At 46.9% G+C, this 15,933-nt stretch overlaps 9 non-coding genes and 1 pseudogene across 9 annotated transcripts; all 10 read right to left on the bottom strand.

Annotated features, from left to right (window-relative positions):
* Nucleotides 1-3,547: 3,547 nt before the first annotated feature.
* LOC134952833 (U1 spliceosomal RNA) lies at nucleotides 3,548-3,710 on the bottom strand. Its single transcript, XR_010185225.1, has one exon. It is a non-coding gene; the product is annotated as a U1 spliceosomal RNA (small nuclear RNA).
* A 152-nt stretch (nucleotides 3,711-3,862) lies between these two features.
* Nucleotides 3,863-4,026, bottom strand: LOC134950794 (U1 spliceosomal RNA). Its single transcript, XR_010183651.1, has one exon. It is a non-coding gene; the product is annotated as a U1 spliceosomal RNA (small nuclear RNA).
* A 691-nt stretch (nucleotides 4,027-4,717) lies between these two features.
* On the bottom strand, nucleotides 4,718-4,859 carry LOC134952708 (U1 spliceosomal RNA; annotated as a pseudogene).
* A 152-nt stretch (nucleotides 4,860-5,011) lies between these two features.
* Nucleotides 5,012-5,175, bottom strand: LOC134951524 (U1 spliceosomal RNA). Its single transcript, XR_010184248.1, has one exon. It is a non-coding gene; the product is annotated as a U1 spliceosomal RNA (small nuclear RNA).
* Nucleotides 5,176-5,846: 671 nt separating this feature from the next.
* On the bottom strand, nucleotides 5,847-6,009 carry LOC134952633 (U1 spliceosomal RNA). Its single transcript, XR_010185116.1, has one exon. It is a non-coding gene; the product is annotated as a U1 spliceosomal RNA (small nuclear RNA).
* Nucleotides 6,010-6,161: 152 nt separating this feature from the next.
* Nucleotides 6,162-6,325, bottom strand: LOC134951713 (U1 spliceosomal RNA). The gene has a single exon (XR_010184402.1). It is a non-coding gene; the product is annotated as a U1 spliceosomal RNA (small nuclear RNA).
* Nucleotides 6,326-6,998: 673 nt separating this feature from the next.
* Nucleotides 6,999-7,161, bottom strand: LOC134952354 (U1 spliceosomal RNA). Its single transcript, XR_010184898.1, has one exon. It is a non-coding gene; the product is annotated as a U1 spliceosomal RNA (small nuclear RNA).
* Nucleotides 7,162-7,313: 152 nt separating this feature from the next.
* Nucleotides 7,314-7,477, bottom strand: LOC134951870 (U1 spliceosomal RNA). Its single transcript, XR_010184529.1, has one exon. It is a non-coding gene; the product is annotated as a U1 spliceosomal RNA (small nuclear RNA).
* A 670-nt stretch (nucleotides 7,478-8,147) lies between these two features.
* LOC134952275 (U1 spliceosomal RNA) lies at nucleotides 8,148-8,310 on the bottom strand. The gene has a single exon (XR_010184835.1). It is a non-coding gene; the product is annotated as a U1 spliceosomal RNA (small nuclear RNA).
* Nucleotides 8,311-8,462: 152 nt separating this feature from the next.
* Nucleotides 8,463-8,626, bottom strand: LOC134950878 (U1 spliceosomal RNA). The gene has a single exon (XR_010183719.1). It is a non-coding gene; the product is annotated as a U1 spliceosomal RNA (small nuclear RNA).
* Nucleotides 8,627-15,933: the final 7,307 nt, after the last annotated feature.

Below are 15,933 nucleotides of genomic sequence, written 5' to 3'. Positions count from 1 at the left end.
TTTGTCAAGCTGTAATAAGTAGGGGTAAGGACGTTAACCACCTCGGAACATCCTCCCTTATACGTCACCTGCAGCGCATTCATAATAAGTCAGTGACAAGTTCAAAAACTTTGGGGCGACAGCGGAAGCAGTCCACTGACCAGTAAATCCCTTCCTCTTGTAACCAAGCTCACGCAAACCACCCCACCAACTCCCTCAGTGTCAATTTCCTCCTTCCCCAGGAATGCCAATAGTCCTGCAGGCCATGTCACTGGCAATTCTGACGAGTCCTCTCCTGCCTGGGATTCCTCCGATGCATCCTTGCATGTAACGCCTACTGCTGCTGGCGCTGCTGTTGTTGCTGCTGGGAGTCGATGGTCATCCCAGAGGGGAAGTCGTAAGCCCACTTGTACTACTTCCAGTAAGCAATTGACTGTTCAACAGTCCTTTGCGAGGAAGATGAAATATCACAGCAGTCATCCTGCTGCAAAGCGGATAACTGAGGCCTTGACAACTATGTTGGTGTTAGACGTGCGTCCGGTATCCGCCGTTAGTTCACAGGGAACTAGACAATTTATTGAGGCAGTGTGCCCCCGTTACCAAATACCATCTAGGTTCCACTTCTCTAGGCAGGCGATACCGAGAATGTACACGGACGTCAGAAAAAGACTCACCAGTGTCCTAAAAAATGCAGTTGTACCCAATGTCCACTTAACCACGGACATGTGGACAAGTGGAGCAGGGCAGGGTCAGGACTATATGACTGTGACAGCCCACTGGGTAGATGTATGGACTCCCGCCGCAAGAACAGCAGCGGCGGCACCAGTAGCAGCATCTCGCAAACGCCAACTCTTTCCTAGGCAGGCTACGCTTTGTATCACCGCTTTCCAGAATACGCACACAGCTGAAAACCTCTTACGGCAACTGAGGAAGATCATCGCGGAATGGCTTACCCCAATTGGACTCTCCTGTGGATTTGTGGCATCGGACAACGCCAGCAATATTGTGTGTGCATTAAATATGGGCAAATTCCAGCACGTCCCATGTTTTGCACATACCTTGAATTTGGTGGTGCAGAATTTTTTAAAAAACGACAGGGGCGTGCAAGAGATGCTGTCGGTGGTCAGAAGAATTGCGGGACACTTTCGGCGTACAGGCACCACGTACAGAAGACTGGAGCACCACCAAAAACTACTGAACCTGCCCTGCCATCATCTGAAGCAAGAAGTGGTAACGAGGTGGAATTCAACCCTCTATATGCTTCAGAGGTTGGAGGAGCAGCAAAAGGCCATTCAAGCCTATACAATTGAGCACGATATAGGAGGTGGAATGCACCTGTCTCAAGCGCAGTGGAGAATGATTTCAACGTTGTGCAAGGTTCTGATGCCCTTTGAACTTGCCACACGTGAAGTCAGTTCAGACACTCCCAGCCTGAGTCAGGTCATTCCCCTCATCAGGCTTTTGCAGAAGAATCTGGAGACATTGAAGGAGGAGCTAACACGGAGCGATTCCGCTAGGCATGTGGGACTTGTGGATGGAGCCCTTAATTCGCTTAACAAGGATTCACGGGTGGTCAATCTGTTGAAATCAGAGCACTATATTTTGGCCACCGTGCTCGATCCTAGATTTAAAGCCTACCTTGGATCTCTCTTTCCGGCAGACACAAGTCTGCTGGGGTTGAAAGACCTGCTGGTGAGAAAATTGTCAAGTCAAGCGGAACGCGACCTGTCAACATCTCCTCCTTCACATTCTCCCGCAACTGGGGGTGCGAGGAAAAGGCTCAGAATTCCGAGCCCACCCGCTGGCGGTGATGCAGGGCAGTCTGGAGCGACTGCTGATGCTGACATCTGGTCCGGACTGAAGGACCTGACAACGATTACGGACATGTCGTCTACTGTCACTGCATATGATTCTCTCAACATTGAAAGAATGGTGGAGGATTATATGAGTGACCGCATCCAAGTAGGCACGTCACACAGTCCGTACTTATACTGGCAGGAAAAAGAGGCAATTTGGAGGCCCTTGCACAAACTGGCTTTATTCTACCTAAGTTGCCCTCCCACAAGTGTGTACTCCGAAAGAGTGTTTAGTGCCGCCGCTCACCTTGTCAGCAATCGGCGTACGAGGTTACATCCAGAAAATGTGGAGAAGATGATGTTCATTAAAATGAATTATAATCAATTCCTCCGTGGAGACATTGACCAGCAGCAATTGCCTCCACAAAGTACACAGGGAGCTGAGATGGTGGATTCCAGTGGGGACGAATTGATAATCTGTGAGGAGGGGGATGTACACGGTGATATATCGGAGGATGATGATGAGGTGGACATCTTGCCTCTGTAGAGCCAGTTTGTGCAAGGAGAGATTAATTGCTTCTTTTTTGGGGGGGGTCCAAACCAACCCGTCATATCAGTCACAGTCGTGTGGCAGACCCTGTCACTGAAATGATGGGTTGGTTAAAGTGTGCATGTCCTGTTTATACAACATAAGGGTGGGTGGGAGGGCCCAAGGACAATTCCATCTTGCACCTCTTTTTTCTTTTATTTTTCTTTGCGTCATGTGCTGTTTGGGGAGGGTTTTTTGGAAGGGCCATCCTGCGTGACACTGCAGTGCCACTCCTAGATGGGCCCGGTGTTTGTGTCGGCCACTAGGGTCGCTTATCTTACTCACACAGTCAGCTACCTCATTGCGCCTCTTTTTTTCTTTGCGTCATGTGCTGTTTGGGGAGGGTTTTATGGAAGGGCCATCCTGCGTGACACTGCAGTGCCACTCCTAGATGGGCCCGGTGTTTGTGTCGGCCACTAGGGTCGCTTATCTTACTCACACAGTCAGCTACCTCATTGCGCCTCTTTTTTTCTTTGCGTCATGTGCTGTTTGGGGAGGGTTTTTTGGAAGGGCCATCCTGCGTGACACTGCAGTGCCACTCCTAGATGGGCCCGGTGTTTGTGTCGGCCACTAGGGTCGCTTATCTTACTCACACAGTCAGCTACCTCATTGCGCCTCTTTTTTTCTTTGCGTCATGTGCTGTTTGGGGAGGGTTTTTTGGAAGGGACATCCTGCGTGACACTGCAGTGCCACTCCTAGATGGGCCCGGTGTTTGTGTCGGCCACTAGGGTCGCTTATCTTACTCACACAGCGACCTCGGTGCAAATTTTAGGACTAAAAATAATATTGTGAGGTGTGAGGTATTCAGAATAGACTGAAAATGAGTGTAAATTATGGTTTTTGAGGTTAATAATACTTTGGGATCAAAATGACCCCCAAATTCTATGATTTAAGCTGTTTTTTAGGGTTTTTTGAAAAAAACACCCGAATCCAAAACACACCCGAATCCGACAAAAAAAATTCGGTGAGGTTTTGCCAAAACGCGGTCGAACCCAAAACACGGCCGCGGAACCGAACCCAAAACCCGAAAAATTTCCGCCGCTCATCTCTAGCGTTGGAAGGCACAAAGTAAGCAGACGGGAGAAGTCAGGATAGTGCGCAAGGGCATAGAAGGGAGCGGCTCAAGAAAAGAAAAGTGGAAACAGACAGCAAACTAGGCTGGAGAGAGACCTGAGACAAAGACATCTGAATTATACGAGAGCCGACCAGGGGAAACACAAATTATGCAGTCAAGTTTCCCACATTTGGGGAAATCACAGGGGCAGCACACCCAGAGTGCGATGGGTGAGCCTTGCCCTGGGAGAAGCACCTACATGATCATAGTATCTCACCTGGCAGGTAAGTAGGAGTTGGGCTAGAGCTGGGGAGGGTCGCTGCTCGGGCATCCCCCTGTCAAGTAAAGGAGATCCAACTGAGGCAGCACAAGGGAACTCTCGAAAGAAGAACAAGGCTAGAGGAAGATCTGAGACAAAGAAATCTGACTTTTACCAGAGCTGACCAGAGGAAAGCACAAACACAGTCCCCCACTACCACAAATAATGCAGTCGAGTTTCCAACATTTGGGGAAATCACAGGGGTCAGCATACCCAGAATGCAATGAATGAACCTCACCCTGGGAGAACAATCTTCATGACCATGGTATCTCCTATGCAAAATAAGTATGATTTGGGATAGGGCTGGGGAGGGCCGCTGCTCAGGCACATCTCTGTCAAGTAAAGGCGATTCAACTGAGGCAGCACAAGGGAACTCTCATCTTGGGACAACAACTGCAGGGAGAACACATATTTTCAGAAGAACATGGGAGGGCAGAAGGCTGCCTAATACTGAAGCACCCCCAAACAACAAACCAAATGCAACAACTAGTGCAAGCATTCCTGGGGAAGGCCTGCAGCAGATGGATTTGCATATGGTGATGTCATCCAAGCAGTGGGTCAAAGTTGGCTTCAACCCTCGTCTGCATATGAAAAGAAAAAAGGGATGTGCAGGGAATGGCGGCCTTTTGCGGCGCTTGGATGACCCCTAATTCGCATTAAACATCTCCACCCTCCTTCGGTGTGGGGCTCATGTTGGCTATGCCCCAGCCCCTGAAGCATTCAAGCTGATTTCTTGCAGCAGCTGGGCACTGTAACAGCTCCAGAGCTGCTCTGTAAAGCATGTAAAAGGGTGTGGGCCCTGCAGCACTACCTGTAGTTTGCATTGTGCGTTGGAAGGCACAAAGTAAGCAGACAGGAGAGGTCAGAATAGTGCGCAAGGGCATAGAAGGGAGCGGCTCAAGAAAAGAGAAGTGGAAACAGACAGCAAACTAGGCTGGAGAGAGACCTGAGACAAAGAGATCTGAATTATATGAGAGCCGACCAGGGGAAACACAAATTATGCAGTCAAGTTTCCCACATTTGGGGAAATCACAGGGGCAGCACACCCAGAGTGCAATGGGTGAGCCTTGCCCTGGGAGAAGCACCTACATGATCATAGTATCTCACCTGGCAGGTAAGTAGGAGTTTGGCTAGAGCTGGGGAGGGTCGCAGCTCGGGCACCCCCCTGTCAAGTGAAGGAGATCCAACTGAGGCAGCACAAGCGAACTCTCGAAAGAAGAACAAGGCTAGAGGAAGATCTGAGACAAAGAAATCTGACTTTTACCAGAGCTGACCAGAGGAAAGCACAAACACAGTCCCCCACTACCACAAATAATGCAGTCAAGTTTCCCACATTTGGGGAAATCACAGGGGTCAGCATACCCAGAATGCAATGAATGATCCTCAACCTGGGAGAACAATCTTCATGACCATGGTATCTCCTATGCAAAATAAGTATGATTTGGGATAGAGCTGGGGAGGGCCGCTGCTCAGGCACATCTCTGTCAAGTAAAGGAGATTCAACTGAGGCAGCACAAGGGAACTCTCATCTTGGGACAACAACTGCAGGGAGAACACATATTTTCAGATGAACATGGGAGGGCAGAAGGCTGCCTAATACTGAAGCACCCCCAAACAACAAACCAAATGCAACAACTAGTGCAAGCATTCCTGGGGGAAGGCCTGCAGCAGATGGATTTGCATATGGTGATGTCATCCAAGCAGTGGGTCAAAGTTGGATTCAACCCTCGTCTGCATATGAAAAGAAAAAAGGGATGTGCAGGGAATGGCGGCCTTTTGCGGCGCTTGGATGACCCCTAATTCGCATTAAACATCTCCACCCTCCTTCGGTGTGGGGCTCATGTTGGCTATGCCCCAGCCCCTGAAGCATTCAAGCTGATTTCTTGCAGCAGCTGGGCACTGTAACAGCTCCAGAGCTGCTCTGTAAAGCATGTAAAAGGGTGTGGGCCCTGCAGCACTACCTGTAGTTTGCATTGTGCGTTGGAAGGCACAAAGTAAGCAGACAGGAGAGGTCAGAATAGTGCGCAAGGGCATAGAAGGGAGCGGCTCAAGAAAAGAGAAGTGGAAACAGACAGCAAACTAGGCTGGAGAGAGACCTGAGACAAAGAGATCTGAATTATACGAGAGCCAACCAGGGGAAACACAAATTATGCAGTCAAGTTTCCCACATTTGGGGAAATCACAGGGGCAGCACACCCAGAGTGCAATGGGTGAGCCTTGCCCTGGGAGAAGCACCTACATGATCATAGTATCTCACCTGGCAGGTAAGTAGGAGTTGGGCTAGAGCTGGGGAGGGTCGCAGCTCGGGCACCCCCCTGTCAAGTGAAGGAGATCCAACTGAGGCAGCACAAGGGAACTCTCGAAAGAAGAACAAGGCTAGAGGAAGATCTGAGACAAAGAAATCTGACTTTTACCAGAGCTGACCAGAGGAAAGCACAAACACAGTCCCCCACTACCACAAATAATGAAGTCGAGTTTCCAACATTTGGGGAAATCACAGGGGTCAGCATACCCAGAATGCAATGAATGAACCTCACCCTGGGAGAACAATCTTCATGACCATGATATCTCCTATGCAAAATAAGTATGATTTGGGATAGGGCTGGGGAGGGCCGCTGCTCAGGCACATCTCTGTCAAGTAAAGGAGATTCAACTGAGGCAGCACAAGGGAACTCTCATCTGGGGACAACAACTGCAGGGAGAACACATATTTTCAGATGAACATGGGAGGGCAGAAGGCTGCCTAATACTGAAGCACCCCCAAACAACAAACCAAATGCAACAACTAGTACAAGCATTCCTGGGGGAAGGTCTGCAGAAGACGGATTTGCATACAGTGATGTCATCCAAGCAGTGGGCCAAAGTTGGCTGGAACCCTCATCTGCATATGAAAAGAGAAAAGGGGTATGCAGGGAATGGCGGCCTTTTGCGGCGCTTGGATGACCCTTAGTTCGCATTAAACACCCCCACCCTCCTTCGGTGTGGGGCTCATGTTGGCAATGCCCCAGCCCCTGAAGCATTCAAGCTGATTTCTTGCAGCAACTTGGCACTGTAACAGCTCCAGAGCTGCTCTGTAATGCAAGTAAAAGTTTGTGGGCCCTGCAGCACTACCTGTAGTTTGCATTGTGCATTGGAAGGCACAAAGTAAGCAGACAGGAGGAGAAGTCAGGATAGTGCACAAGGGTATAGAAGGGAGGGGCTTAAAAAAAAGAAGTGAAAACAGACTGCAAACTAGGCTGGAGAAAGACCTGAGACAAAGAGATCTGAATTATATGAAAGCCGACCAGTGGAAACACAAATTATGCAGTCAAGTTTCCCACATTTGGGGAAATCGCAAGAGCAGCACACCCAGAGTGCAATGGGTGAGCCTTGCCCTGGGAGAAGCACCTTCATGATCATAGTATCTCACCTGGCAGGTAAGTAGGAGTTGGGCTAGAGCTGGGTAGGGTCGCTGCTCGGGCACTTCTCTGTCAAGTGAAGGAGATCCAACTGAGTCAGCACAAGGGAACTCTCGAAAGAAGAACAAGGCTAGAGGAAGATCTGAGACAAATAAATCTGACTTTTACCAGAGCTGACCAGAGGAAAGCACAAACACAGTCCCCCACTACCACAAATAATGAAGTCGAGTTTCCCACATTTGGGGAAATCACAGGGGTCAGCATACCCAGAATGCAATGAATGAACCTCACCCTGGGATAACAGTCTTCATTACCATGATATCTCCTATGCAAAATAAGTATGATTTGGGATAGGGCTGGGGAGGGCCGCTGCTCAGGCACATCTCTGTCAAGTAAAGGAGATTCAACTGAGGCAGCACAAGGGAACTCTCATCTGGGGACAACAACTGCAGGGAGAACACATATTTTCAGATGAACATGGGAGGGCAGAAGGCTGCCTAATACTGAAGCACCCCCAAACAACAAACCAAATGCAACAACTAGTGCAAGCATTCCTGGGGAAAGGCCTGCAGCAGATGGATTTGCATATGGTGATGTCATCCAAGCAGTGGGTCAAAGTTGGCTTCAACCCTCGTCTGCATATGAAAAGAAAAAAGGGATGTGCAGGGCATGGCGGCCTTTTGCGGCGCTTGGATGACCCCTAATTCACATTAAACACCTCCACCCTCCTTCGGTGTGGGGCTCATGTTGGCTATGCCCCAGCCCCTGAAGCATTCAAGCTGATTTCTTGCAGCAGCTGGGCACTGTAACAGCTCCAGAGCTGCTCTGTAAAGCATGTAAAAGGGTGTGGGCCCTGCAGCACTACCTGTAGTTTGCATTGACGTTGGAAGGCACAAAGTAAGCGAACAGGAGAGGTCATAATAGTGCGCAAGGGCATAGAAGGGAGCGGCTCAAGAAAAGAGAAGTGGAAACAGACAGCAAACTAGGCTGGAGAGAGACCTGAGACAAAGAGATCTGAATTATACGAGAGCCGACCAGGGGAAACACAAATTATGCAGTCAAGTTTCCCACATTTGGGGAAATCGCAAGAGCAGCACACCCAGAGTGCAATGGGTGAGCCTTGCCCTGGGAGAAGCACCTTCATGATCATAGTATCTCACCTGGCAGGTAAGTAGGAGTTGGGCTAGAGCTGGGTAGGGTCGCTGCTCGGGCACTTCTCTGTCAAGTGAAGGAGATCCAACTGAGTCAGCACAAGGGAACTCTCGAAAGAAGAACAAGGCTAGAGGAAGATCTGAGACAAAGAAATCTGACTTTTACCAGAGCTGACCAGAGGAAAGCACAGACACAGTCCCCCACTACCACAAATAATGCAGTCAAGTTTCCCACATTTGGGGAAATCACAGGGGTCAGCATACCCAGAATGCAATGAATGAACCTCACCCTGGGAGAACAATCTTCATGACCATGGTATCTCCTATGCAAAATAAGTATGATTTAGGATAGGGCTGGGGAGGGCCGCTGCTCAGGCACATCTCTGTCAAGTAAAGAAGATTCAACTGAGGCAGCACAAGGGAACTCTCATCTGGGGACAACAACTGCAGGGAGAACACATATTTTCAGATGAACATGGGAGGGCAGAAGGCTGCCTAATACTGAAGCACCCCCAAACAACAAACCAAATGCAACAACTAGTGCAAGCATTCCTGGGGGAAGGCCTGCAGCAGATGGATTTGCATATGGTGATGTCATCCAAGCAGTGGGTCAAAGTTGGCTTCAACCCTCGTCTGCATATGAAAAGAGAAAAGGGGCGTGCAGGGCATGGCGGCCTTTTGCGGTGCTTGGATGACCCCTAGTTCGCATTAAACACCTCCACCCTCCTTCGGTGTGGGGCTCATGTTGGCTATGCCCCAGCCCCTGAAGCATTCAAGCTGATTTCTTGCAGAAGCTGGGCACTGTAACAGCTCCAGAGCTGCTCTGTATGGCAAGTAAAAGGGTGTGGGCCCTGCAGCACTACCTGTAGTTCGCATTGTGCGTTGGAAGGCACAAAGTAAGCAGATGGGAGAAGTCAGGATAGTGCGCTAGGGCATAGAAGGGAGCGGCTCAAGAAAAGAGAAGTGGAAACAGACAGCAAACTAGGCTGGAGAGCTCTTCTGTCTATATTTTGCAAACCTGCTCTTGTCCTCTCCAGCTGCTCCATGTAGATTTGACGTCTGGAAAGGTGCATAACCCACTGACAAGCAGGCACACTCCTGCATGAGTTTTCTCTCTCACTAGCTGGATGATACACAATCATTTGCATGTGCTCCACCTCCGACACACCACCCACCCAACCACCCAGTGACCAGAGCCACCCACAAGCCAACTGGCTCCGTGATTTAATTTGCACAGTGTAGTCATCCAGGCAGCATGTCCTTCTCAATGGAAGGATCTCTGGTTCCATGGAATCTTCCACATTGGAATGCTGCGGAATAAAAAGTATTTAAATATTCAGCTTGCTAGCATTCAATGTACCTGCGGCTTGGCTTTAGCACATGGGTCTTCATCCTGTGGCCCTCCAGCTGCTGTGAAACTACACATCCCAGCATGCCCTGCCACAGTTTTGCTATTAAGGTATGTTAAAACTGAGGCAGGGCATGCTGGGATGTGTAGTTCCACAGCAGCTGGAGGGTCGCAGGTTGAAGACCCATGTTCTAGCATGCCTGTTCTATGATGCATGTACCGTGATGTCACAATCAGCTTGAAATGGGGTGTCTAGCAGGCATTTGCCGACAGCCACTTGAGGGAGATGCAGCATATCGGAGGTCTTCGATGCCTTTCCAGCAAATGCACACCACCTGCTGCTGGTCTGGACACAAAACAATGCCCACAATCGAAGTCCCAAAATGCCCAACTACAGGATTCATGTAAGTAGTGAATTTAGGAATGAATTTAGAAGTAGGAAATTAAGTTAGTTCACAAGTACATTCAAATTCAGATCTAAAGTCTAGGTAGGCCTCACGTCCTGGCAGCCCCCAGCACTTAAAAATGCCTTGATTAGAGGTAGAGAATTAAATGTAGATAAAAAGTAGACACAAAATAAGACTCCACAGAGCAGTTATCAGGTGTCTTTATCAATTGTTGCATTTAAAAAATCAAGCAATTAGGGAACACAATGTTGCAACAATGTAACCCTATTTGCAAAATAGTACTAAATAAGTTTGTCGATGTAAGACATTTGCAAAGGCGCATCCAAAACACGCTGGAAAATGCAACTGAATCTGTTTTTGGAGGCTAGAATAGGAAATGTGCATCGGTCCTACAAGTACTGAAAGCTCTTCTACCATCTCCCTTTTCTGAAAAGCCATTTAATATATGGTTTCCAGATAGGGGACATATCAGATATTGCCTTTCAAAAGCAGCAAATATCATACCACTTCTATTGCCATCAAAGATAAACATTGATTGTTTTCAGATATTGGATTGAAAAAGCAGTCTTTATTGACATAAAGAAGCAAAAAAACATACATAAACATTACACACATAAGTACTGTGTTGCAGCACAGATAAAACACAATACAAATGCTGTCGGTATAGTACAGTTCAAGAACTACAGCACAGGCCAGCCTACACTATAAATCATGAACTGCACTATACATTTAAACAATACAATAATACAACAGTTAATAAGGCTATGGGTGTGGAGTGTAAGAGGGTGAGGGAATCACAAGCCCGAAGCTTTATTGAAAGACAGACACATATAAAGGGAGGATTAATAAATACAAAGATATCCTTTACTATAGAATGTAATTCAATCCGGTCTTTCAACTCTTCCACAACTTAAAAACGGATAGTGTTTCCAAGCCTTCCATCCTGGAATATCTTCAGTCTCTCGCCAATGAAGAAAACAATCCCTCCAGCAGACTCTTCAACCACGATACAAGATCACAGCCAAAAGGGCGAGAAGCAACTACACTTGCGTTTAACCAAAATAGCTAAAACTTAGTGGAGGAAAGTGCAGTGCACCAAAACATAAGCTGACACAATCATGGAGAATGCGCCAGCATATATGCTCTTCTATCTATATTTTGCAAACCTGCTCTTGTCCCCTCCAGCTGCTCCATGTAGATTTGACGTCTGGCAAGGTGCATAACCCACTGACAAGCAGGCACACTCCTGCATGAGTTTTCCCTCTCACTAGCTGGATGATACACATTCATTTGCATGTGCTCCACCTCCGACACACCGCCCACCCAACCACCCAGTCACCAGAGCCACCCACAAGCCAACTGGCTCCGTGACTTAATTTGCACAGTGCAGTCATCCAGGCAGCATGTCCTTCTCAATGGAATAATCTCTGGTTCCATGGAATCTTCCGCATTGGAATGCTGCGGAACAAAAAGGATTTAAACATTCATCTTGCTAGCATTCAATGTACCTGCGGCTTGGCTCTAGCACATGGGTCTTCATCCTGTGGCCCTCCAGCTGCTGTGAAACTACACATCCCAGCATGCCCTGCTACAGTTTTGCTATTAAGGTATGCTAAAACTGAGGCAGGGCATGCTGGGATGTGTAGTTCCACAGCAGCTGGAGGGTCGCAGGTTGAAGACCCATGTTCTAGCATGCCTGTTCTATGATGCATGTTCCGTGATGTCACAATCAGCTTGGAATGGGGTATCTAGCAGGCATTTGCTGACAGCCACTTGAGGTAGACACACATCAGGAGATGCAGCATATCGGAGGTCTTCGATGCCTTTCCAGCAAATGCACACCACCTGCTGCTGGTCTAGACACAAAACAATGCCCACAATCGAAGTCCCAAAATGCCCAACTACAGGATTCATGTAAGTAGTGAATTTAGGAATGAATTTAGAAGTAGGAAATTAAGTTAGTTCACAAGTACATTCAAATTCAGATCTAAAGTCTAGGTAGGCCTCACGTCCTGGCAGCCCCCAGCATTTAAAAATGCCTTGATTAGAGGTAGGGAATTAAATGTAGATAAGAAGTAGACGCAAAATAAGACTCCACAGAGCAGTTATCAGGTGTCTTTATCAATTGTTGCATTTAAAAAATCAAGCAATTAGGGAACACAATGTTGCAACAATGTAACCCTATTTGCAAAATAGTACTAAATAAGTTTGTCGATGTAAGACATTTGCAAAGGCGCATTTAAAACACACTGGAAAATGCAACTGAATCTGTTTTTGGAGGCTAGAATAGGAAATGTGCATCGGTCCAACAAGTACTGAAAGCTCTTCTACCATCATCCTTTTCTGAAAAGCCATTTAATATATGGTTCCCAGATAGGGGACATATCAGATATTGCCTTTCAAAAGCAGCAAATATCATACCACTTCTATTGCCATCAAAGATAAACATTGATTGTTTTCAGATATTGGATTGAAAAAGCAGTCTTTATTGACATAAAGAAGCAAAAAAACATACATAAACATTACACACATAAGTACTGTGTTGCAGCACAGCCAAAACACAATACAAATGCTGTCGGTATAGTACAGTTCAAGAACTACAGCACAGGCCAGCCTACACTATAAATCATGAACTGCACTATACATTTAAACTATACAATAATACAACAGTTAATAAGGCTATGTGTGTGGAGTGTAAGAGGGTGAGGGAATCACAAGACCGAAGCTTTATTTTAACACAGACACATATAAGGGGAGGGGCAATAAATAGAAAGGTATCCTTTACTATAGAATGTAGTCCAATCCGACCTCTGTGCTCTTCCACAACTGAAAAACGGATAGTGTTCCCAAGCCTTCCATCCTGGAATATCTTTGGTCTTTCGCCAATGAAGAAAACAATCCCTCCCTCCAGCAGACCCTTCAACCACGATACAAGATCACAGCCAAAAGGCCGAGAAGCAACTACACTTGAGCTTAAAAAAAATGGCTAAAACTTATTGGAGGAAAGTGCAGTGCACCAAAACATAAGCTGACACAATCATGGAGAATGTGCCAGCATATATGCTCTTCTATCTATATTTTGCAAACCTGCTCTTGTCCCCTCCAGCTGCTCTATGTAGATTTGACGTCTGGCAAGGTGCATAACCCACTGACAGGCAGGCACACTCCTGCATGAGTTTTCTCTCTCACTAGCTGGATGATACACAATCATTTGCATGTGCTCCACCTCCGACACACCACCCACCCAACCACCCAGTCACCAGAGCCACCCACAAACCAACTGGCTCCGTGATTTAATTTGCACAGTGTAGTCATCCAGGCAGCATGTCCTTCTCAATGGAAGGATCTCTGGTTCCATGGAATCTTCCGCATTGGAATGCTGCGGAACAAAAAGGATTTAAACATTCAGCTTGCTAGCATTCAATGTACCTGCGGCTTGGCTCTAGCACATGGGTCTTCATCCTGTGGCCCTCCAGCTGCTGTGAAACTACACATCCCAGCATGCCCTGCCACAGTTTTGCTATTAAGGTATGCTAAAACTGAGGCAGGGCATGCTGGGATGTGTAGTTCCACAGCAGCTGGAGGGTCGCAGGTTGAAGACCCATGTTCTAGCATGCCTGTTCTATGATGCATGTACCGTGATGTCACAATCAGCTTGGAATGGGGTGTCTAGCAGGCATTTGCTGACAGACACTTGAGGTAGACACACATCAGGAGATGCAGCATATCGGAGGTCTTCGATGCCTTTCCAGCAAATGCACACCACCTGCTGCTGGTCTGGACACAAAACAATGCCCACAATCGAAGTCCCAAAATGCCCAACTACAGGATTCATGTAAGTAGTGAATTTAGGAATGAATTTAGAAGAAGGAAATTAAGTTAGTTCACAAGTACATTCAAATTCAGATCTAAAGTCTAGGTAGGCCTCACGTCCTGGCAGCCCCCAGCATTTAAAAATGCCTTGATTAGAGGTAGGGAATTAAATGTAGATAAGAAGTAGACGCAAAATAAGACTCCACAGAGCAGTTATCAGGTGTCTTTATCAATTGTTGCATTTAAAAAATCAAGCAATTAGGGAACACAATGTTGCAACAATGTAACCCTATTTGCAAAAAAGTACTAAATAAGTTTGTCGATGTAAGACATTTGCAAAGGCGCATTTAAAACACACTGGAAAATGCAACTGAATCTGTTTTTGGAGGCTAGAATAGGAAATGTGCATCGGTCCAACAAGTACTGAAAGCTCTTCTACCATCTTCCTTTTCTGAAAAGCCATTTAATATATGGTTCCCAGATAGGGGACATATCAGATATTGCCTTTCAAAAGCAGCAAATATCATACCACTTCTATTGCCATCAAAGATAAACATTGATTGTTTTCAGATATTGGATTGAAAAAGCAGTCTTTTAATCCAAATAAAAACACAAACACACACAGCGTGACAGTAAAATTATTGAGACAGGCTGTAGCATGTGGGTGCATGTAACCCTATAAAAGTGATGGATTGGGTGACTATTACAATACCCACTGTTGCTGTCTGAAAAATTATGGATTTATAGATTGCTCTGCCGAGACATGTTTTTTTCTAAAATGCACCACAGGTATGGATGGATAGTATACTTGACGACACAGAGGTAGGTAGAGCAGTGGCCTACTGTACCGTACTGCTATATATTATATTATTTATTATTATTATTATCCTTTATTTATATGGCGCCACAAGGGTTCCGCAGTGCCCAATTACAGAGTACATAAACAAATAATCAAACAGGAAAACAGCAACTTACAGTTGACGACAATATAGGACAAGTACAGGGTAAATAAACATAGCTACATCAGCAGATGACACTGGAATAAGTATCAGGTGGCAGAAGACTGCTGGATTTGGTGCAGCTGAAGATTATTAAAGTAAGAAAAGAGTAAGCACATGAGGGAAGAGGGCCCTGCTCGTGAGAGCTTACATTCTAAAAGGGAGGGGTAGACAGACAGGGGTGAGACAGATGGGGTACATAGAGAGCGTGGAACAGAGGTTTAGGATGAGATTTGGCTGGGTTTGGTGAAGAATTGGGTCTTGAGAGCCCGTTTGAAGTTTTGTAGAGAGGTGGAGAGTCTGCGGGGGAGAGGTAGGGAATTCCAGAGAAGTGGTGCAGCACGTGGAAAATCTTGGAGGTAGGAGTGGGAGGAAGTAATCCGTAGGCAGGAGTCGGTGTGCATTAGCAGAGCGAAGAGGACGGGTGGGAGTGTAAAGCGAGATAAGATCAGAGATGTAGATGGGAGAGGAGTGGGTGAGGGCTTTGTAAGCAAGTGTGAGAAGCTTGAAATGGATTCTGAAAGGGAAGGGGAGCCAGTGAAGGACTAGTAAGAGAGGAGAGGTGGACGTAGTGCGTTTGGTGAGGAAAATGAGCCGGGAAGCAGCATTGAAGATAGATTGGAGTGGAGAGAGGTATTTGTCAGGAATGCCAGTCAGGAAGAGATTACAGCAGTCCAGTCTGGAGATGACCAGTGAGTGGATAAGAGTCTTAGTAGCATCCTGGGTCAGAAAGGGTCTGATCCTGGAAATATTTTTTAGATGAAAACGGCAGGTTTGTGAGAGGTGCTGAATGTGTGGTTTGAAGGAGAGGGAGGAGTCAAGGATTACTCCAAGACAGCGCACTTGGGGGGTAGAGGAGATAGTAGTGCCATCAATAGATAATGAGATTGTAAGAGGTGAGGTTATGCGGGAGGGAGGGAAGATGATCAGCTCGGTCTTAGACATGTTAAGTTTAAGAAAGAGCTGGGACATCCAGGAAGAGATAGCAGAGAGACAGTTGGAGATACGAGTGAGGAGAGTAGGGGAGAGGTCTGGAGAGGAAAGATAGATTTGAGTGTCATCAGCATAGAGATGATATTGG

The sequence above is a fragment of the Pseudophryne corroboree genome, chromosome 8, assembly GCF_028390025.1.
Source record: "Pseudophryne corroboree isolate aPseCor3 chromosome 8, aPseCor3.hap2, whole genome shotgun sequence".
NCBI lineage: Eukaryota > Metazoa > Chordata > Amphibia > Anura > Myobatrachidae > Pseudophryne > Pseudophryne corroboree.
Note: the sequence above shows the minus strand (reverse complement) of the source record. Positions and strands in the feature narration are given on the sequence as shown.